Genomic DNA, 24,629 nt, shown 5'->3' on the forward strand with positions numbered 1-24,629 from the left:
AGTTTTCCCAAAACTATAACCTATGAGAGAGAGAGAGAGAGAGAGAGAGAGAGAGAGAGAGAGAGAGAGAGAGAGAGAGAGAGAGAGAGAGAGAGAGAGAGAGAGAGAGAAAGAGAGAAGAGAGAGGGGGGAGATGGTCACTACAATAAAAATCACAATCCCTCCTTGCATGGTCAATACTGTCACACCATATGAATCTATGTGCAAAGCCTTCTCTATTTTGAGGTCTTTGCCCTAGATTGACACGATGGCTGCCCCTTTTCTTCTAGCCTTGTAAGCTTTAACTTTAGCTATTGCATTCATTTAACAATATCATCTAGGATAGACTCGTCACTCTTTGGGACCACAATAACATGCTTTATGGAGCTCTCAGGATCTCTTGGTCCTTGAGTAGGGTTGACTATCATCTTGTCTCTTCGTCGTTGTTGCCCTATTCAACATCTTTGTCCTCGAGTAGTGATTGTAACTTCTCTTGAATCTCTTTCCCTACAGCCTACAAAAAGAGCTTTGTCTTTTCAGAGTCTAGGGTATCCTTTTCCATCCTCACAATGGACTATAGCGCCATTCAAATCCCCTTAAAAGTTCAGTAGGTTCTCGAGTGGGTGCACTATGTGATCATGTTAATGCACCATGTGAGTTCAACAGGAGGGGTTTTAAAATGCAAAAAACTAAGGAAGTTTAACAAAGATACAATAACATAAGGGGTTTTTATATTCAATTTTGGGAAAATAAGGGGTCATTTTATTCATGTAAACATGTTAAAAAAGAGTTTTTTAATTACCCCATGAACGCATGTTATATAGGGGTACTGAACAGTGTACCTCTCGAGGGTAGGTAAAAGTCTCTCTTTTGGCCAAACTACCCACTCTAAAAATATTCTCTTTGTTATCCTTTCAGATTCCTCCATGAAATAATTTTCCTTTAAAGCTAATTTCAATGCTTCTCAAGTTTCCCCATGTTCATTTCAAATTCCCCTTATATGCTCTATGATCTCAAGAACCGCAGCTGGCTCAAAACTTTGTACTAGCTTTGCTTCAGGAACTTGATGTAGCTTGATCTCCTTTATGTACCCACAAAGAAACTTGTCATATCTTTGGCATCAAAATTGGTCCATTTTCTTCACCACCGATTGAAGATATTTGGTTGAAGAAAGTTTCCTTCTTTCAGTAGCTTGCTATTGCTGCATAAACATAGCAAAGGCTTGAAATGTTTGCATTGTGTCTAGATCTAACCACATACCCTATTGCTCTTGTATATCCATAGATGTAAAGCTTTGATTTGAGACCTTTAAATAAGATTTTGAACCCTCACCCTAGCCTACTTCGCATTGGGTTCACCAAATTTGTGTCAAGAAGTGTGCATTACGACTAGGAAAGCATCGGGCCTCTACTTGTGAGAGTTTGCAACATAACCAAGCGAGTCGTAGAGGATTTTAAGCAAAAGACACACTAAAAATGAAGAAAAATCCAGACAATAAATATTTACTGTAAAAAAGAACCAAATCAACTCAAAACTCTTATGTGTGCAATGATTTGGTATAGCCTCGCTTCCAATTGCACAGGTACAATGCATGTTTGTCCTATCAAATCCCTTTCTTTCTTCTTCAATTCGTCGCCAAGGGCCACTTTATGGAAGCTTTGGCAATTCCATAGACAATCCCACACACCTAATTGTGTTACCATATACATGTGGTAGTGATGTGTGTGAGCACACTTAGGACCACCGCGGCATTTTTTCCCTCACTAGGAGGCTTTTCCCCCCGTGCATTGTATATATATCCATTGCTCTAGGACTAACTAATCTTTCCATAGCACACTAAGTAATACACTCTCTATTGTGTGACTTGAGCTTCCTTCGTCTTCTCCACGCTGTGTGTGTTTTCTTGCAACCTTAATTCCAACAATTGGTATCACAGCAAGTTGGGTTCTCCGGGCTTAGTCGCCAGTAGCTCCAACACACGCCTGCTCACTTTCTCCAATTTCTGTGAGCTTTGGTGAGAGTTGTTAGGTTGACAAAGAATTTGGGCTCATTTCACCCTCCATTTCCACTACAGACAGTACTGCACATGCTATTTCATCATTTTGCGCAAAAATTCCGTCAGTGTCAATTTTTTGATAACATGTCCCTTACGGTTTTCTACCATTTGTGTACATAGCACGTGTTGTTTTTGCTTTCCTCCTTCTCTTTTTGGCTAGTTTTCGCATCAGGTGCAACATTTACCATGGCTAACAACAACACAGATGTGTTCAAGATGTTTGCTTCTGAGGACAGATTGGATGGGGACAATTACCCTATGTGGGCTTATATGATGCAACATGTTCTTGTGTCAAAGGGCATTTGGAACATTGTGCAAGGCATTGATGCACATCCTGGTTCTGAGAATACAAGCAATGTTGTGGATGTTGTATGTCTTGCTGCAAGGATTGCTGTTGTTAGAGTTGTTTTGCCTACGATAGAACAAGCTCGTTGGGATGTAAAAGATGCGCAGGCTCATGCATTGATTGTGTTGGCTGTGAAGCACACTACTACTCCTCACATTCGTTCAGTGAAATATGCAAAACAAGCTTGGGATATTCTAGCTAATCTTTATGCAAGTCGCAATGAGGCAAAAATTGCATTGCTGCGTAAAGAGCTTGAGTCAAAGATTATGCATGAGGAAGATGACATGGACACTTTCCTTGATGGTGTCAAGGATATCAATGAGCAACTTATTTCTGCAAGAGAAGTCATTTTAGACAGTTCCCTTATGCAAACTGTTCTTGATGCCTTGCCAGATTTTTACGAGACTTTTGCTAGTAGACTTATGACTTAAGGAGATCCTGAAGTTGTCAAAAGTTTGATGCACTATGCACATTGCTACTGCAAGATCGATTTCTAGAAAAAAACAAGACTAGATAGCGTGTAGTTGAATAGGCCTTTATTGCTGCTCAAAGAAAAGGTGGTAACAGCAATGCAACCGCTTCTTATGGTTCTTTTGTGAGTGGAAAATCACATTCCTTATGCTTCTGTTGGCGGCAATTTGTTTGGAAGTTTTGGTGATAAGGGCAAAAAGAAGATGTGTTGTCATTATTGTAAAGCTAATGATCGCTTGATCAAGCTGTGTCCTATGTTGATGGCCAAAGAGGCTAAGAAGAAAGAGGCTGGTTCCACTACTAACGCTGGTTCCACTACAAATGCAGCTACAGTTGAGTCTTATGTGAAAGGAGGCTGTGATGCTGATGTTGATATAGAATGGGCTTTTAGTGTAGAGTATACCAATAATCCTATTGTCCATGATGCATGCATGTCAGTTGCTGCAGATTCACATGTGTGGTATTTCGATAGTGGTGCTACAAAGCACATTACCTCACATCGTGATGTGTACCTCCCTTGAGTCTGTCCCTCATGGGAATTCAATTACTTGTGCCAACAATGCCTCTTATCTGGTTCAAGGAGTTGGAAAGATTGTGCTTACTGATGCAAATGGAAGTTCTTTCACACTTGTTGATGCACTTTATGTACTGGATGAAGAAGAATCTTTGGTCTGTATCTGCGCTTGCTAGACTTGGTCTTGTAGTCAAATCTGTGGATGACAAATTTACAGTACATGATCTCAGTTTTGGTGATGAAATTGTTGCATCTGGCATTTTATGCCATGGGCTATATAAGCTCACTTTGTATGACAAGTGTGGGCAGAATTTTGCAAATACAATTGTGGATTCAAAGTCTATTTGAGATGCAAAACTTTGGCATGCACATTTTGGGCATCTGAATTTTGCCAGTTTACTGCGTTTGCAGAAATCTGATATGGTTGTTTCTTTGCCGCCTCTTGAAGCACCTCTCAAACATGTTTGTGAAGGTTGTATCTTGGGTAAGATACAACATTATAAGTTTCCAAAAGATGGTTCAGTTAGGGCCACATGCAGGTTGCAGCTTGTGCATAGTGATGCTTGTGGGCCCATGCAAACTCCGTCCTTGGGCAATTACCTTTACTCGTGACTTTCTGATGATTACTCCAGGCATGCATAGGTATTTCCACTTAAAGCGAAGTCCAAAGTATTTATGTGCTTCAAATAATTCTTGGCTATGGCTGAAATGTCTCAAAATGTAGTAAGGGCACCCTCCATTCCGATCGAGGGGGAGGAGTATATGTTTCATGAATTTAATGCATTTTAGGCTAGCCATGGGATAAAACACAAATGTACAGTGCCTTATACGCCTCAACAAAATGGTGTTGATGAGAGGAAAACGGGTCACTTACGGAAATGGCACGATGTATGGTCAAAAGTCAAGCTTTGCGGCATTTGTTTTGGCTTGAGGCCATCATGTGTACCATGTATGAACTTAACAGGTGTCCTATGAAAGCTTTGCAGTCTTTGACTCCATATGAAGCATGGCATCTTAGAAAGCCTTCTATTGAGCACATGAGTGTTTTTGGTTGTTTGGCACATGCTTTGGTGCCACAAACATAGCACTGAAAATTGGATGGTAAGGCTATCAAATGTATTTTTGATGGTTATAGTGCTGAAAGAAAAGGTACAGGTTGTATCATCTACAAACAAAGCATAATTTTGGTTTCATGGGATGTTGTATTTGTGGAAGATTCTATTCAGCCCTGGCTGTCATGTACTAGAGACAGTAATGTAAGCTCACAAGACATTTTTGACACTTTGTTGCCTCTTTTCAGTGGGTGAAGTTTGAATGTAAATTCTAATGAGGTAAATGTACAACGTATGGGGCTTCTAAAAATGTTACAGATTAGCCTATTATTGATTCAGATGTACATGATGTACTTGATGAGGAAAGGGCTAAAAATGAGCAGGCTAGAGGTATGCCAAAATGGTTGGTGAATACATTACATCATAGTAAATTGGATAAACCTTTGTGTAGTCGCATTCGTTCAGGATCTCACCATGCATCTTATGAATTAGATTGTTATGCTTTGGCTGTGTCTAGCGTACATGATGTTGAGGAACCTCTATCTTTTATGAAGCAAATATTTCATAAAATTGGATGGCTGCCATGCAATCTGAATATGATGGACTTATAGAAAATGACACCTAGACTTTATGTGATTTGCCTCTTGGAAAAAAGGCCATTGGTACGAAGTGGGTTTACAAGTTGAAACGCAAGCCGGATGGTGAGATTGATCGCTATAAGGCTTGAATTGTTGCAAAGGGTTATGCACAACAAAAAGGCATAGATTATAAAGGAAACTTTTGCTCCCACTTGTCGTATGACTACTATGCATTTTCTATGTGCATTGGCAGCTCTTTTTGGTTGGGATGTACATCATCAGACATTGTTACTGCTTTCTTGAATGGTGACATATTTGAAGAAGTTAATGTAGTGCAGCCCCACGGTTTTGTCAAGAAAGGACAAGAGGATAAGGTGTGCAAATGTAACAAAGCTTTATATGGATTGAAACGATCTCCCCGTGCTTGTACGAGAAGGCTGACACTCATTTCATCAGACGAGGCTTTTGCAACAGTGCAACAGACAGCACATTGTATGTAAAACATGAGGGTGATGTACTTCCCATTGTGGTTCTTTATGTGGATGATTTGCTGTTGATCACTGAATCAAATGAGAGACATATTGTTGCATTTAAGGCTGATTTGAATGCTACTTTCAAGATGAAAGATTTGGGGCTTCTGCATCATTACTTGGGTATACAGTTTAAGAAATGTGATGGTGGTATTGCCTTGTGCTAGAAAAGTTACATCGAGACATTGCTATGTAAGTTTGGACTTGAGGATTGCAAACCTATTTCCACTCCCATGGAAACAGGTTTTAAATTGAGTCTTCATGATGCTAACGATCCTACAGATGCCATCATTACCAAACTATTGTTGGATGCATCATTTATGTATGCAACACGAGGCTGGATATTCAGTTTGCAGTCTCACAGGCTAGCAGATTCATGCATAGCCCAGAGTCTAGCATTGGCAGACTGTCAAGAGGATTTTTCACTACTTGAGTGGCACTTTACATCTTGACTTGTTTTATGCCAAGGGTGAATCATTGCCGCCATATTTGCATGCTTTTTTGGACTCAAATTGGGCTGGTTGTTTTGACATACAATTGTCCACAAGTGGTTATTGTTTCATGCTTGGTAACTCACTCATATCATGGTTGAGCAAGAAGAAACCTATTGTGGCCACTTCTGGTTGTGAGGCTGAGTACAAGTCAGCCTTCACAACTATGGTTGAGTGTGTATGGCTCAAATGCCTTATGGCTGATTTTGGGTGTTGGATAGGACACTGCCAACACTATCTACACTGACAGTCAGTGTGCATTAACAATTGCAAGGAACCCAATTTTTTTATGCTCACACAAAGCACATTGAGGTGCATTACCACTATGTCAGGGAGAGCCTCTAAGCAGGAGAGGTCAGCTTGGCTTATGTTCCAACACAGGACAACCTTGCAGATATTTTCACAAAGGCATTGTCTTGTGAGAAGTTTGAAGCTTTCCGCAAAGCTTTGGGCTACTCCCCTTTGTGGACTGATCATGTCCTCAGGGCATGGCACTTCCCTTTACTCTATATGTCAGCTCTCATTCACTGCATCACTCCAAGAGGGAATTGCTACCATATACATGTGGTAGTGATGTGTGTGAACACACTTAGGACCACCCGGATATTTTTTCCCTCACTAGGAGGGTTTTCCAACCCCCCATGCATTGTATATATGCCCATCACTCTAGGGCTAACTAATCTTTCCATAGCACACTAAGTACTAAACTCTCTTTTGTGTGCCTTGAGCTTCCTTCATCTTCTCCAAGCTGTGTGTGTTTTCTTGCAACCCTAATTCCAACAAATTGGATCCCCCACGCACTCAAAGATAGAGTAGGAACAACGTGGGACTACACTAGCACACCCTAGTATCCCTTCACAAAGTGGCTTAATGAGATGATGATATTGTGCTTCTAAAGAGATCCCCACTCCTCATAGTCACAAACTGTGAGTGATGTGGTATTTCTAGCCATTATTTGCCATTTTGGGTTATTCTTGACCATTTTAGTTGTTTTTAACCAAATGCCCTTTTTTGCCCATAAAAAGGCCAAACGCTCTGAGAAGAATCTCTGAATTTGTATAAAAGTACCCTTGGATTCAAATTACATGCTGAGCCTCATTTTTCCACTTGAAAAGCACAATAGATGCATCGTTTACGGCTACACATTAAACGTGCTATTTTTAGCCGAGACTGCTTGCACTGAACTTTCTACGAAAACCGAGTGTACATGTACATTTCTAAACCAAATTGGGCATGTTTTAATGGATAAAACATGTCATAGTTCCATGTGTAAGTCCTGGCCTACCTTGCAAGGTATGTACATGCCTACAACCGTTACTAACAATTCTCACATATATGACACTATGTACAATGTAGCATTTTGTCCTACATACAAAAAGGAATAAAAATTGAGGTGAAAATTTTGATTTCACATTATGAATGTGCCACAACACGACAACATGTGCCATGCCGATCTCCTTTGTCAAATCTTTTTCATCGTTATCTCTATCCAGCTTGCTTTTGCCTTTGTCCTCTTGTGAATTCCTACTTTTCCCTTTGGCTTCACATTCCCAAGCCAAATAAAGTGTCTTCTCACATTTATAGCAACGGCTCTTGGACCACTGGGTACCAAGGTAACTTACTAAGCACTGGTACTTCCATCCTTGTCAAGCTTGCCTTTGTCTCTATCCTCTAGCAAAGTCGTACATTGGCATTTTTCTTCACAATCCTGAGCCAAACAAATTGATGGCTTCCTTGAGAATTTCATCCATGCATAGGCCGCTAACTAGGTACTAGTCAATGCGCCATCCATAGCAGCTAAGAGTTGACTTTGGTTCTGCTTTTGGGTTAAATGCACTAGGGTCATTTTGATGTCGAGGCTAAGCCAGAAACACTAGTCTCCAATTGCCAAGCACACCATAAAAACCAAAGCAACAAGCCAAAATACACTTGGAAAGTGAGAGTCAACCTGTTCATGCATTTCAACACTCCCAATAAAAGTCGAAACAACTATTGTTAGTGAGAGATAGCCACAACGTTTTAAAATGGTGCTTGCAAGAGCTTAAAAGAAAATGGGCGGGTTGTCCATGGGTTGAGGTTGTGGGGGCGGGTTGGGGTGATGCTGCAGGCGGCGGATCGGCCAGCGCAGGGACCGGATCTGCTTTGCAAAAGAGTCGGAGCTTGCCCCAGAGGGGAGCACTCGGTGGCTCGGGCCTGTTCCTGCTCGTGGCTTCGAAAACCTTTTTTTTTTTTGGCTTCGGGGCTGGGCGGCCCCCTTCTCTTCGCGAGGGGAAACCTGCATGCCACGACACGTGGTGGTGGTGTGGCATGGGGGGGAAAGGGGCATGGGTTTCTCTGGTGGTAGCGAGGAGTATGTGGTGGCAACCCTCTCTTTTCCCTGCCTTTGTGGTGTTTAGTCATGGTGATTTTCATGTTGGGGGTGACGCTTGGACCTGATGTGCTGCTGTGATTGGCGGGAGTTTGTGGCAAGGATCCTATCCTCGGTGGCTTCAGTGCAATATCGGTCAAGTCTCTCTATGTAGGTGCTCGCCTCTCCTCAATAGCTAGGTGATTTGGTCCTTCTCCGACGCGGCTATGGCTCCACCCGAGTGGTTGGTGTTCGTTGGAGCCTCGTATGGTGATGGAGCTCGTGGCTCCCCCCCTTATTCGGCATTATGATATGCTTGTCTTAGTAAGCAGTCTATGTGTGGTGGTTGTAATATGACATTTAAGTTAGCTGGGTTGTATATTGGGTAAGGGCTCCCTATAAAGCCCTGGTCATCTTGTGTTGATTGAGTCTGGTGATGTATTCCATGGCTCGGTATGAGCATGGAGAGTATTGTAATTTTTTGAGTTTAATTCAATTCACTCACCGATTGTGAGTTTTGCCTCAAAAAAAAACAAAAAAAAACGGTGCTTGCAAGAGCTTAAAAGAAAAAGGTGGTCCAACACCTTTCTTGTAGGAGTCTCAATTTGCAATGAACTTGAGGGCTCCAAAGCACAAGCACATTGAGGGAATCTCAAAACACTAGGATTGCATGGTTGCCAAACTAGCCAAAAATACCTTTCAAATGCTGTTAGAATTGAGCACAAACGAGTGCATCTTGAACACTATCATTTGCCACCACTTGTTGGATCACCAATGCTTTGCCGATGCAAAAATGCTACCCTCCTTGCGACTTGTGTTTAAAACTCAAATCGATGATCATTTCTTGTCAATGAATGATCTCTTCTCCACTATGTGGTCTTCCTAATACCATGTCAAAGTTGAGGATGCAGAAGTGATGAACCAAGGAACAAAGCATGAGAGAGAGACTTTTAAACCTGGCCAACCTTGGCAATGAATTGATATTTTACAATGGGGCCCTAGGGGTACTTGTACACTATCCTTGGGGGCATAAATTCCCCCACTAAGCAAATCACCCTACCCAAGATTTTACAAATAAGTAAAATGAATACCTAAAGCCAAAATAATATTGAGGTCACATTGGGCTATACACTTGAGATGCTATAAACTTTCACACTATCATGCATACGTTATCTTCTTTCTTCAAACCTAACTTGTCGACATCTTTTGTTTTAGCTTCAAACGAGGTTTCCAAAGGATAAACAAGGTGAGGACTCACGATGGCCTGTTGAAGGTAAGGGGGGAGGAAAGATTTATCGAATGTAGGTCTTAATCAGTGTTGCAGTTGTATTGTTTTAATATAAAATTGTATTTTTCATATAAAGGTGAAATAAAAAGATCCATTTAATATTATAAAATTTAAATAACATTTAAGATAAGTCTCAATCATGTCATTTTTTATTTTTTTCTAGTCGATACCCGCTACTCGCAAATGGCTTATATATTATGAAGGGGCCCCAATAATAAGGTAAATGGTGCACATTGCACATCAGTATTTTGAAGCAAAATAGAACAAAAAGGAAGTAAAATACAAAGACACATTAAAAATCAAAACAAGAGAATATTTTAATGCTTTCAAATAAGCATAGAAAAAAATTAAACAATTTAGTAAAGTGATTTTTTAAAAAATCCTCAAATGAGAGAACCGTTTATCAATACCTCCGTGTTTGAGAAAGGTGTGTCTGAGCTTAGGCTTAAGCCGATTAAAAATCGAGATTAGCCGCTTGCAAAAGATGGCAAAGGAGAAAAAAATTGATAAAATATACTAGAAAATAGTTCAAATATTTTGCAAATTGAAAAATTTCTACTAGTATTTTCATTTTATATTTGTATAAGGAGGAAACATGTCGCTTAGACAAAAAAACTTTCTAGAAGACTCCATCATAAGATCAAACTCCTATGGATATTTTGTTTAATGTTTTGATCTCTAAAGTCATTTTTAAGCATGCGGACAAAGTAAATGCTGCCTTGGTGAATAGCTTTCTATTCCAAAGTTTTAGCTTTCTATTTACAAGACTTTTGAATTACTTAGAGACACTTGTCTTTCAAAGAAGGTGATGTTTGGAAACAAAAGGGACAACAAAGTTATTTTACAAAGACCCTTACCGTGTGACGCTCATCCAACCAATGAATCCAACAACCTCGGTGTTGCAACAACCTTGCACAATGAACCCTATGGCCTTCCACATGCCAAAAATTGTGGTCAAAATTTATCCCCTCAAATTCAAGAACAAACTTATGTGGCAGCATAAACCCACCTACAATGTTAGTAAAGTGCACCGCCAACTTTGTGTTCTTGTCAAGAAAGACTTTCTTATTGAAGCCAATTTATCAAACAAAAAAAGAATATGGGATCCATCTCTTTCTTTGATGCATGTATCCATTGAGATTCCTTCTCTCTATCTCTATTTCCACCTCATCCCTACCATACAAGGGACTATATGTAAGCATGCCTCTATCATGATCCCTAACCTCATGTATCTGGCCTCTTGTAGAGGAAAAGAATTATCAACCTCATGTATGGAGCCATGGCCAAAATCCTAAATCTACATCTACTACTATTATGTCTATAAATGGGCACTCATTTCTATGACAAAGATCACGTTAACCTGTTCATCACTATCCGTCATATCAAAAGCCCTTGAAACAAGACGTCTCTCTCTACGAGTCCCTCACGATGAGGACTTGTAAAGGACAACACCACTTGCATTTCAAAATCCCTTTAGTAAAAATTATAATTATGTACACAAAAACTCTAAATATTGGTTACATAGTTTAGTAAACTTAACTTGCATTGCCTATCACAAAAAGTTTACTTTTCAAAAGCAAAAGTAGTTTTGTTAGCACGAAACTGAAGAAGGGCATTGCTTCACCTTGGAATATGAAATTATGCCAAATTACATTGGCAAAACCAAAAACAAACTCAGATTGTGGACTTGAAAAAAAGATAATACACTTAGGCATCAATGCTACCATAGGATACTACTACTGGACAAGTGTGACATAGATCAGTCTTTATCACTACTTTTTATAAGTGTATATGGTGCATGCAAAGTGCAAATGCGGGTGAGGCAGTGGAGGAGTGCATAGAGTGTTCGTGGATCTCAACATGAGAATTGACCCCTCACCTCTCCTTTTGTTCTATATGCTCATAAGGATGGATAATGTTAGTCCGTTCAATGGGATGGATGCTTAGGAAATTGGCTTGAGCCCCAACAATCTCCCACAATGTGGCCAAGTGGCTATGTGTGTAAGTATTTACATTCGTACAACTGTGAAGCAATCCTATAGCTTCACCCTACACCCATCATCTCCATGCAATGCGCAAACTAATTTGAGGGCTGGCTCTTCATGAGAGAACCTAGGGTTGTCATCTATATGAACCTTGACTAGCTCAATGTGTTTGCTAGAAAACATGTCATGTATCACATGATAATGGATCTCTATGTGCTTTGACTTAGTGTGAAACACGGGGCTCTTTGCTAATGCAATTGTGCTGCTTTGACTATCACAATGCAACATTGGACTCTAAGTAATAGAGCACTACTAGCGGTAGGTACATCGCTAGTAGACTGAGCTATTTGCATAATTAGACTTAAGGCTACGTCCTTGAACCTCACTTTGTGATACTAAACATCTTTGACCATATGTGTGTGCATTTTTTATTCATTAAAGATCACTTTTGAATTGCAAATAACTCTCCAAAATTTTGAGTGCTAGATTTAATGATCCATCTCTCCATTTGCACCATAGCCAATGAAGATGCATTTTTGTAATTTGGAATCAAATTATTTCTAAGCTCTTTAGGCACATGTGAAATTGCCTCACACCTAAACACACATAATCTATCATAAATAGGCTTCTTGCTCGTCCACATATTTTATGGAATCTTGTAGCTAAATGGTGTATTAGGTGACCTATTGATTATATGCACCGCTTCATAATAGGCTCTCTCCATAACTCACCGTAAATTTACCATAGATAGCATGGAAGTGACTCTCTTCTGAATAGTCCTATTCATGCAGTCACCAACCTTTTGGGGGGGGGGTGTGGGGGGGGGGGGGGGGGGGGTGGGTTCTACTATATAAAACCTATATATCACATGCGTTCAAGGACTATTTGTAAAACCCCTTGGTTATGAAATTTTCTTCATAAAAAGACCCTTTTCCTATTCAATCTGTAAAAAAGTTTTCAAGATCATTTTTTCAACACCCTTCTGTATGTGAAAGTGTGAGAAAATGTACAATCAAATAATCTTAATTATCAAACTTGTAGCTATAATTGTCCACACTGAGTAAAAAAATGGAATATTACATCATTGGTTGATTTCTAGAGCATCTTGGTTAGCATTTCCCTCTCCTAATCTGGGCCATCCGTGACATAGCTTCATAGAGTTAGGAAATGGTGAAGTTTCCTTGCTTTCTATCGCTTCTTTAGAGCTTCAAGGTTGTCATAGTACTTGATTCACAACTTCTTATCTGCCTTGGTCAAAAATTGCATGTTGATGGGGTGGCTTAGCTCCATGGCTGTGTATGCCATAAATTGCGCTCAAATCGCGCTTAAATCACGCTCGTAGATTTTCCACCATGGGACCAAAAATGCGGGAGCAAAATGTAAAGAAGCCAGTGTAGAATGTTTCTTCAAAAGCCTGCATATAATAAGACGACAAAAGCATGCCTCTTGCAAAGAGTCCATAGACCACCTCATCACTGGGCTGACTGGATAGATTGTAGCATAACCCTTGGTTTCCCTCCAAGAATGCCATCCATGGTGCATCACTTTGTTATGCATGATGAAACGTATGTATGTAGGTGAGGATAATTTTGGAAATCTTGATGAATATTATACATGCCAAATCTTGGATGCGCTCGAAGATTTCCACTGCCTCACTGAGCGTCTTTAGCATATAATCTTCAGTTGGCTGACCATGGGGTGGAGTAAGCTTGTGGTAATTGAGTCATGCAGGATGTTTTTTGAGAATCTGTTGATGACTTCGCCAACTTCTAATCCTTGGCATTGGGCAAAAAGTTGGTTCTTTGCAAATCCTTGGTGGAGCTTGAGGATAAAGAATGGTATACCTGGGATGCCTCTTGAGCCAGGTATTTCTCCAAGACGGACGTGGATCTGTAGCATCAACAACTTGATTTTTGACAAGTCTTTCTTTCACCTTGAGCACTTCATACTTGATTAGAGGATATGGTAGAGACTGCTGATGCCATGTAGCTGCTAAGATTTGAGTTGAGCTACATTAGCTGAATGCAAAATCCTCTCTTCTCATTCCATGGATTCTTTCCAAATGTGTGCCATTTCTTGAGCAACTTGAATCTTCAATTCCTTTTCAACTTCTATGGTAAAATTATCCAAAGGCCCTTCAGACACTGGATCAACCGTTTCTTCCTCATGGACAAAGGTGGAAGTTTTTGCTGGATCTATACTTTGCAAGAACTGGAGAGCTTCCACTTCTGGCACTACTAGTGATAGCCGTTTTTCGGCTCTTTGTAATTGCCACAGTGAGTTACCTCACCCTACCAAAATCACCCAAACACTGTGGCTATCCCTACCATTTCACTGTACATAGGCGTGCGTGAGTCACGGGACTTTTCCCATATCTTCTTAAAAAACCCTCAATTAGCTAGTCATTGGGCTAGTTGAGCCAAAAAAATAAAAAATAAATAAAAAATAAAAGTATATTATGGCCCATGCGTATGTAAATATTTCTTTGTATATAGGGCCTAAATAAAAGATTTTTTCATAATTATTTTGGTATTTATTTAAATATTTCTACCTAGGTGTGTGTTATTTATGCTCTGTACATTGCCTCACCATTACCACAATTTTTTCTTACCATTTTTCATACTTTTTATTCCATATAGAAATATTTTCATGTAAGCTTCTCTTATATTTGGTGTAACTCTACCCCAACAAAAATCCAAAAAAACTAGTTTTATTTATGTGTATATTTTTTCACTATTGTGATTTTTCCCTTCCTACATCTATTTTGTTTTTTTTTTTCTAAAAAATTAGAACACCAAAAATATTTATCTTTTTATGGTAGCCTCATAATGAGAGAGATTTCTTTTGACCCCTTTATATTTTTTCCACTTATATTATTTATATTTGACATGTACATATTTTTTAGACCCCTCAATATTTGATTTTCTTAGTTGTACTATTCACTTATATCATAATCTCAACAATATCTTCAATTATAGACCTACCAAATAAGGTCAAGGGTAGGTGGCATGCATACATGCACTATGGAGGGCTCACTCTTGGAGGTATTCAAAAGAATCATCCAAAGAAGGACCCCACAAGGACCTTGTGCAGTGGAAAAAAACGGTCGGATTTGCTGAATTTTTAAAGTTCACTTGCTCTCCGAATTTGAAAAGGTGATACAAACAAAAGTTGTAGCTCGTGGGCTGAACTTTTGCCTCAAATTTTTTCATATTTTTTTGAGCTACGAGCTGTGAGCTATGATTTTATTAGTGGACCCCAGTTTTCCCATGCTATGCAGCCACACTCTCTCTTCCACTTTATCATTTTCCTCTTTCACACACACTTCTCCACTCATCATCCCCACCTCTCTCACCACTCCTCTCTGCACCCTACTCACCTTCTTCTCAACCTTGAAGAATAAGAGAAACCATGGTGAACTCATACCTCCCACACACAATTCCATTCCAAAATTGACCACCTAGTCTCATTTTTCCTCCTCCAATTTACCCATATCTATCAAAAAAACCACAAAATTCAGCCTCTTCTCTTAAAAGACAGCATCATGGTGGTTGATTACTCAGCTTCAATTACCTTGTCTCTCAAGGAAGGTCAAGAGTGGAGAAAAAATGTACCGTCACAGCTAGTGGACCGTCAACAAGCGTCAAAAATTGGCCCTACTCAAGACACTTGGAGCATCAACCTTGTAAGAAATTCACCTTTTCTTACCTCTTAAGAGTTTTTCTTCCTTATTTGTATCCTACATGGATACTCCCATTGTAAATATCCAATTCCATTTGTAAATTAATACTAACTCTACTAACACTAACCCACTATGAAAAGTCCTACCACCTCCATTTCTCTCCTCTCTCTTTCCCCACCAACTTCTTGATAATTCCAAGCAAAAGAAATTAGATAAATTGCTGAAAATCTAACCCAACCATGGTTAGAGGAGTAACCCTAGCCTTCAAAATTGCTATAAAAGGAGGGTGTAGCTAGCACAAAAGGGAGAGCCATAAGCAAGAGCACTATGCTATAGCTTGAGAAGCCAAGCTCAACCTCTCTAGAAGGAGCTCTTGAGTGGAAGCTCATTGTCTTATGCATGTGCATGTGTTGTAATAGGGGATTAGCAAGGGAACTCTATGCCATTGTAAGAGAGAGAGTGATCATTCAATTGAGAGTAGGAAATCTATCATTTCTCCTACTAGTGTAAGCCCAACATTTGTTGAATCAAGGAGGGTGGATTTGGACTAAGCTTGGATACTTTGTCTCCCTTCCAACGTGAAGTAATGGGCAACAATGATGCGTAAGTATCTTGGTGTTTTTTGTTAAGTTCTTGATAGCTTGTCTCTGGTGTTGTCATCAATCTAGTCATAAATCCCACATACTGTAAGAGGGCGACAGGGTGGAGAGGACTCCCCTGGCCTTAAGACAGTGATTGGGGTGGCTTTTCTTGTGATGTGTTGTGGTGAAATTTACGCAAGCTATGTTGAACAAATACTAATCTCACTTTGATTTGTCATGACAGATTTGTAAGAAGGCATTAGTGCAACAAGCACCCCCTTCCCCCCTCTCTCCCTTTCTTACATATATATATTTATGTTTGCTTGATCATTAACGATACACTTCAAAGCAGCCCGAGCACCATCTCTCTCTCATCTCTCTCTCTCTCTCTCTCTCTCTCTCGTGTTTTAGTGTGTGAGAGTGTTCCATTGGTGTTAGGGTTAGTGTAAATTCCTTGCTTGTTTGTGGGTTGCTCTAACGATTCTCCTCTTTTGCGTCCTAGTTCGCTCTTAAACTAGGTGGTGCCCCTTGTGTAGTTGGGATTTGGCTGTGGGTTTGTTGTTTTGGTTTGTGTTGTGTTGTGCCCCAGCCCCATTGAGCAGCACGGGAGCCTTGAAGGGTATCTAGAGGTTGCTCTTCTTGTTGCCCGCCCCGGACCGCCTCACTAGTTTAGCTGTTCCTTCTTCAGAAGTATGTGACTTCTCTTTAGACTGCAATTGTGCTGCTTCTATCTCAGCTTGGAGTTTAGCTATTTTCTTTTGATACTTATCTTCTTTGTTTATCAAGCTAAGCAGGCACATATTGGGCATGGTCGAGTGGCATCGGCAGCTTGGTTTTCAGGACTATTGTAAAAGCCGATGCAGCTGCATGGTTTGGAATGGTATATCAATTGGGCTTCTTCGTAGTAAAAAGAAAGTGTTGGGTGAATAGGCGGACATGAGTTGTAGCACGTTTATGAATCATATCTCAAAATGTGGTTGGCGGTGTGTTCCTTGCAACTACACCCACCTTTTTCTTTTCTCTTGACCTGAATGATTCAGCTGTTTTGGGGAACTTCAAGGCTTCTGCAATGATCTCTTTGGTAATTTAGACTTCTATTGTCTGGTCTACTGGGTCTAAAATCTTGGCTATGCCATCTTCTTGGATGGAGCTTTGAAGTTTGTATGCTCTTTTTAATTCTACTCTGCATGGCATCATTTTGTAGTAGTCTAGTAGTCCGAACTCCATATTTGCTTCTACCAAGGCCTGCTCGTTTGCCATATCATATATGTTTCTAGGAATCATCTACATTTCCAATGCTTTTCCATATGATGTCTTGAAATTCTTGTGGAAGATGGCCACATGGTGCTTTTCTAGGAGCTCTTCTCCTATAGAGGTCTTCTTGGCTACCCCTATAGATTCCTCTTGCAACTGGTAGGGGAAAAGCTCTTGCAATCTTTGATTCATTGACTTATTTTTTAATGGGGCTGGCAAACTTTGCATTGAGCCAAATTGCAATCATACAAAAAATCCATTGTAGGTGCATGCTAGAGTCAAAATACAGCCTTTTGTCCCACTTGAATTGTGATTGATTTTTTTGAAGCTACAAGCCAAAACATTACTACCAAAAGCTATAAAAACAAGATGTGTTCATTGCAAAACAACTCCAAGCAAAAATTTCATGCACAAATATTAATTGCGATTACTAGCTTGACCCTCATTCTGGCTTCATTTTTGAGATTTGCATGTGCACTTGGGTTAAGGTCATTGGATATTGATAGGATTTCACTTTTGGACCAGATTTTGACCAATTCTTGGTTAGAAGGCTTTTGAAATTGATAAAGTGATGATGCACATTCTTTGGTGTGTGGGCTAGTAAGAGTGTGCTTAAGCTGGTGATAACCAAAATTTTCCAAGTCAAATAAATTTTCACCCCAAAGATATTAATCCCGATTGATACCTTGGTCTACATTTGATGGACGTTTTGGCATTTTGAAGTTATAGGGTGCTTGATCATAACGTCCCTAAGCCCTTACAATGACTTGATACTTTTTTGGACACATGAATGCTACTTGGTGTCAGATCTTGGCTTTGTGCAAAGTGAGTGCATCTTTTGATCTTGGAGTCAATGAACAAGTGAATTTTGTGCACCATATCAATTTTTGGCTTGAACACAAAATGTAGAAGGGTGCTAAAGTGAAAAAATACAAGCAGGTGCCAGTTTAGCTCTTGAGCTATTAAAAATCGCGATTAATACCTAAGGACGCAAATTTTTAACAAGTTATTTTTTGATGACCCACACTTGTCCTATACCATTAACAAGTAATACTTAGCTCTTGCTTAGCCTTTTTTTGAGTTGCTGACACCATTTTGGCACTTGGTACTCTAACTTTGGTGGTTTTTGGTTCTTGCACTTTGTGGCGGCCATTTTCTTCATCCATGCATATTGGAACATCCTATAGGTTGTCTAAACTTATTTTGTCAAGTTTTGTCCATTTTGGAGTTGATTTGTGGTTGTAGCTCAAAACTGACGCTTTGTCGACCACCGATCCATTTTTTCTTACCATCGATATTAGATGATGATTTCTTTGAGTCCCACTATAGTATGTTGGTTAGTTTACTTGTGGGGAATCTCCTTGTGAAGTCAAAATTGAAATTTGACCTCATGACGAAATTGAGATTAATACCTATAGACCCCCCTCGACCCTGATCAAATGGTCATCTAGTCACATGGAAATGTTCTATAAGTCTTTGCTATGCCGTCTATCAAGTTTGGTAACATTTGGTGGGCTGATTTTCCCGGTATGATCATTTTTGTACTCACTTTCTCCTAGGAGATTTTGCTAACCTAGGGTTTTTTTTGGCACCTCCTCGACCTTGAAGACATGTTTGAAAACATTCATTAGTAGGTTAGAAAACATTCATTAGTAGGTTAGAAACTGAGCCCTCATGTCTTGTGTGAGATGGTGTGGTTGCTAGAAGCTACAGAAGTTGCACGTAGGAAGGTCGCCAAGAGCTCTCTCCTAAAGTAGACCAGTGAAAATGAGACTACTTGTAGCCTACCTTGACTATACATACCTGGGCTTCCAGACCCATTTCCTCTCAAACCCCCTAGTTATTCCTACTAGATCGTGAAATATATTTTCCTTTCAAAAATTTCCTGATTTGGATTTTGATTGCTCCATTTTTGAAGGTTTAGTAGAATTAGGCGTTGTGGGCCTAAATTAGGCTTTTTGTCACTACCCTCAAAACCACACAAGATTTAACATGGTTGTCCATCTCTGCTTCTTGATCATTGAGGTCCTTTTTGTTTCTCCATTGAGATTTGTTTGGTAATTATTTATTATTTTTTCACTCCAAAAAATAGGACCCTAGACCTAAAATTGCAAAAACACACCTAATTTTACTACTTGGCCGTATTTTGGTGGATTGCTCCATTTTGATCACTTTTTGACCAAAAAACACTTGAAAAGAGTAAAAAATGCAATATTTTAGGGCTTTTTTGGCGATATTTAAAGTATATATATACACACACGCACACACACCTAGGGATTATTGTTTTATATATTTCTTATTTTGTTTCCTTATTAGGGCTTTTTAATCTTGAGTAGCAAGAACTTCACACATTAACATTCAAGCACTTCAAAACATTGCGCTTTTCTTAATCTGTTCCAGATATTTGAGTCTACATTAAGAATGCTCTCCTTGCCTGAGTCCTCTCGGACGACAAAGTGTAGCCAAGGTTGTGCAACGCATGGGTGATGAAGTCATGTCTATGCATGGCGATCGAGATTGGCCCTATCATGCTATTGAGGTCAATGCAATTGGAAACACGATGTTGTGCAAGAGGTGGGTCTTGAGCAGGATACTCAAGGGTTGCCAATGGCAAAGAATCCTATTGGTTAGATCTTTTAAAGAGAAAATCTTGCAGTAGTTGTGATTGTTCTTTGATAGTGCTGTACACACATTCGACAACCGTGGTACTGGAATCGATGGACGACACTGTTATGGGTGGTGTTTTTGGTAGTGATAAAATCTTTGGTACCCATTTTTACATAATGCACGTAGCCTTACCTCGAATTTCTCTTTACATTCAGTCTTTTGTTTGAACTTGGACTCACATTTCTGCTTAAATTGCAACACCCATTGAGTTGATCGTGACTTTGGTGTCCTTTGTTGCGGTTGACATGGAGGTGTAACTGAAGGAGTTTTCTTAATGTTTAGGCATTCAAATAATCTTAGGATTGTTGATGAGTTGGGTTTTAGGTACCCAAAATTGCTTGGTTCCTTGCATGCCGGTATTATGAGGATGGAATTGGTGGCAAATAACAAGCATAGGACTTGTTGCTACTTTCTGGTAGCCCTGAAGTCTTGAGAGCGGCTTTCCACTCTTCACGGCTATGAGAAAAAGGTCCACCCTTGAGTGTTAAGACTCAAACCTTTTCATCCAAGCCTTGAATAGGCTTATAGGTTCGCATCCATGGGACTCCTAACACCATATCTTCATTCATATGCTCATCAAACAATGCGAATAAACGTGCATTGGCACAAAAATCCATGCACAAAGATGTTGAGATTAATCAGGGCCGATGTTGGTGTGTATTCTTTGTGATAGCTCTTGACATTTAATGGTTGGGTTGTCACTTTTTTGTACACACACACACACACACACACACACACACACACACACACACACACACACACACACACACACACACACACACACACACACACACACACACACACACACACACACACACACACACACACACACACACACACACACACACACACACACACACAGAGAGAGAGAGAGAGAGAGAGAGAGAGAGAGAGAGAGAGAGAGAGAGAGAGAGAGAGAGAGAGAGAGAGAGAGAGAGAGAGAGAGAGAGAGAGAGAGAGAGAGGATACGAGACTTGATCAACTATGGAGGAAGGGTAGTAGGAGCGATTCCTATCCATGGATACTCTTTTGTATCAGCTTCTCCTCTTGATTGTATGTGCTTCTCCTGTCGAAAAATCTTCTTGACCTACTCCAATGAGATGGTCTCTAACTATCAGAGTTTAATTAATGGAAGCAACCAAAGAAACTAACTCCATTTTATAAAGCAAGGACCTCCAAGATGGCATGTAGAGTAGTAGTGAAGAATAGGGCAAGGGAGGGGGAGTCTGTAGGATGTGACCATTGAACTCTCTCTCTCTCTCTCTCTCTCTCTCTCTAAGCAATGCAAGCTGGTGATGGAGACAAAATCAGCTACTTCTCTCTCTCACGTGCGTGGCTTGGATCCAATTCATAATTACGCATTGAATTATGCCAACTTGCTAAATTTCCCGGCCAGTCTATGCTAATGCAAATTCCTACTAGTATGCATTAATGCAATAAGACAAGGTGCATGTGTCTTCTTCCAGCTACCGAAGCACAAAAGATACATGGAAGCCTTTACTTTGTTGGAAAATTAACGTAAAACCGTTACTTTGTTGGACATGATGACACATGGTAGGGCGACTTCTTCTGCTATAGAGTGTTTATATAGATGATTTTGGATGAGATAACTAGGCATGAAATGTACAACTTTCTAAATGGGTATAGTGAGTGTAATCAATTAAAGATAGCACCTGAAGATTGAAAAAACGTGCATTGCTGAATAGGGAGCTTTCATGTACCTAGTTATACCACTTGGTCTGTGTAGTGCTCCAAAAACCTTTGAAAGATGTATGATAGATATTTTCAGTGAGTTCTTGCACAAGTTTCTAGAAATTTTTGTGAATGACTTCACAATATTCTCATCTAAAGACATTCATCTCCTATCATTGGCATTAGCAGCAACCACTTCATTTCTTCTAAGAAGCATGATTGATTACTGCATCATGTCAAATTCAAAACCCTATATTAAATGATGGCTGACAATATATTACTTTAATCTTCCTCCACTATAAGTCCAAAAGGGTGGGTGGGAGGAAAAAATTTTAAACCATAATTTTCTAAGGAATGGGTAGTCATTTATACCTAATTGAAAGACAAAACATCTAGTTATGAGACGTCAAAATTCAGCTATACTATTGTCAAAACCTCCTACCCTTTTCCTAACATAATCAAAAGTAACCTCAAGAGCCAAATCCTTAATACATTTGTATGACACACCAATCAATTAACTTATATTGAGTTGCAGTAAATTCAATACCACATAAATCCACTCAAGAAGACAATTCAAACAAGTATCACCAATCAATGTTACTTAGTAAATGCATTGTGAACACAATACTCTTTCTCAAACAACATGCGTTCATGCATGCATGATGCATGACTAGCCCAACTAGTATGAAGCTTCAAGATATCTCCGTAACCTTTGTCTCTGATACCAAATGAGAGATCCCCTCCCTAGGGGTCTATGCACAAAATCCACAATTTACACTTTTATACAATTTTCAATATACAATTTCAATGTACATCAAAGCTTTATAAGTGTTTGCATAGGGGACTTGGGGGGTCACTATGCAAAACAGTTGTATATCATGTACATTCAAGGACTATTTTAAAAACTCCTTATCTGCGAATTTCTGAAAAATAAAATAGACCCTTTTCCTATTCAATCTGTAAATTTTTTTCCCGATTCCATTTTATGGTACCCTTTTGCATGTGAAAATGTGAAAAAAAATAAAATTTAATAATCCCTTTTTTTTGCACTCACATGTGATAGTCACATAATGATTAAGTGACGCCTCTGAGATAGGGGAAGAGTTCTCAACACCCGACCTAGCATGGAGTTTAGGCCATGAGCCGGACTGCATTCAAAGGCACCAAGGAGCTAGTGCTACCTCTGAATGGGTGATATGGATGAAAGCATACTATATATATATATATATATATATATATATATATATAGAGAGAGAGAGAGAGAGAGAGAATAGTGGAGGTGAAATAGTGTCAACATCAGAACCCCCAATGGAACAACCACCACAAAACAGAGTGAAAGGGGGATCTAGAAACATGGAGACACCTGCTACAATTTACTCCCTTCCCAACCATTGGAAGAAACAAGACACACCCATATTTGCCACCATTCCCAATATTGATGGATCACGATGTGGTTGCACATATTACCGAGAAAGGTCCTTTTTTCCCTAGAGGACCATTACCAAATCTAAAAACCCTAGAAAAACTACAATCACCTTTTGCTGCTCTGTGGTGTCCCTAGTGTTTGAGAAAATTGTGCCTGGTCAGCTTTAGCCTTGAGCCGATTGAAAAACCAAATGAACCGGTTGAAGGGAGGGGGAGAAGGAAAACATCTGCTTGAAAAATTTGAGAAAATAAAGTAAAATTGCAAAAACCATCCGCTATTTTGTAGAATTTCTTCTTTGAATCTACTAAAGGAAATTTTGTATATTTGTGAAATTGATTTTTCCCAAACACTTGGTGTCTCTCTTTGGCAACACCTCTGCTACTGTGCAATGACTACCAAGATAATGCCCGACCTCCGATCATTTTGGGCCCCATGCCGCTCTCGTCTATCTTCAATTGCATGGTCACTTTCCCACGATCTCTAGCCATGTGCAACTCCATACTGCTTACAAGTTTCTGGCTTTTCAATTCTGAGACTTAGACCTAAGTTGGTTGCAAAGGTATGGGATCGGTATAACAACCAATCCATGTGAAGCTTTGATTTTCAACTTGTCCTAGTCATGGAGGTAGATTGACCTGGCAACCACAAAAAATATGAGACTATCCCATGCTTTGTTTTGACACAATGCTTTGTTTTTCATGTTTGCACAAGAACTAGTCTTGCTTGGTGGGCATTGCTCTTTGCTAAATATGTTCTAATAGATTTTGGAGCACAGTTGGTTACTTTGTTAGTTGGAAAAATCGGAGGGAGCAAGGAGTCTTGGATGTCGATCATGTAACCTAGTGCAATATGTATATGAGGAGGAAAATAATGGGATAAAGGGTTACCCTCGTGCAACTGAACGATTAAGCTAAGGAGAATTTTGGAGTGCAATACATAAGATGCATTGCCAAAAATGTAGCTAAACTAAACTTAAGGAAGCATTAAAAAACTCAAAAAATACAAAAAGCATCAACAGACAATAAAAATTAAACTGTACTATCAATCTGATAACCATGTATGCGTGTCTTCCAGTTGTGCAAGCTAGAGGACAATGTTTGTTTCAAGCTACATAAAACCAATTTGAATAGTTAAACATCTTGTCTTGCATTGAAGCATCACAAAGTGAAAATGCTAATATACAGTGCACGTCATGCAAAAGTGACATACAAAAGTATGGTAGAGAGTTAGCATTGTATTCTTTCCAAAATTTATAAGAAACAAAATCCATGCTCTACCCCGTAGGATTTATGTGTTGGACCAAGAAAATGCATAGGCATGGGGAATTGGATGCAGATAAAGACCTTGCAATGTTGTTGAGTTGGAGTTGTTGTTATGCAGTTGAAACGTACACTATTGTGAATATATGTCCATTTTGTCACACACAAACAGGAGTTAACACAAATACAAAAGATACAAGAGATATATTAAACTTAAAGAGAAGTAGAGGTAACTTTATGTTCTATGTTATATACAATGTAGGGTTTATTGTAGTGATGAGTTCTCAATTCAAAAACCTCAATGGAACCTAGTGAACCACGTTGCTATCATGAACCATCTTATAAATTGCAAAGTTTACATATCTTGATCATTAGCAAAACATAACTTGCCGACCATCTCTCTCCGTTTGGGATGGTCTAGGCTTAGCCTA

The sequence above is a fragment of the Adiantum capillus-veneris genome, chromosome 10 (genome assembly GCF_014529385.1).
Source record: "Adiantum capillus-veneris isolate H3 chromosome 10, ASM1452938v2, whole genome shotgun sequence".
Classification (NCBI taxonomy): domain Eukaryota; kingdom Viridiplantae; phylum Streptophyta; class Polypodiopsida; order Polypodiales; family Pteridaceae; genus Adiantum; species Adiantum capillus-veneris.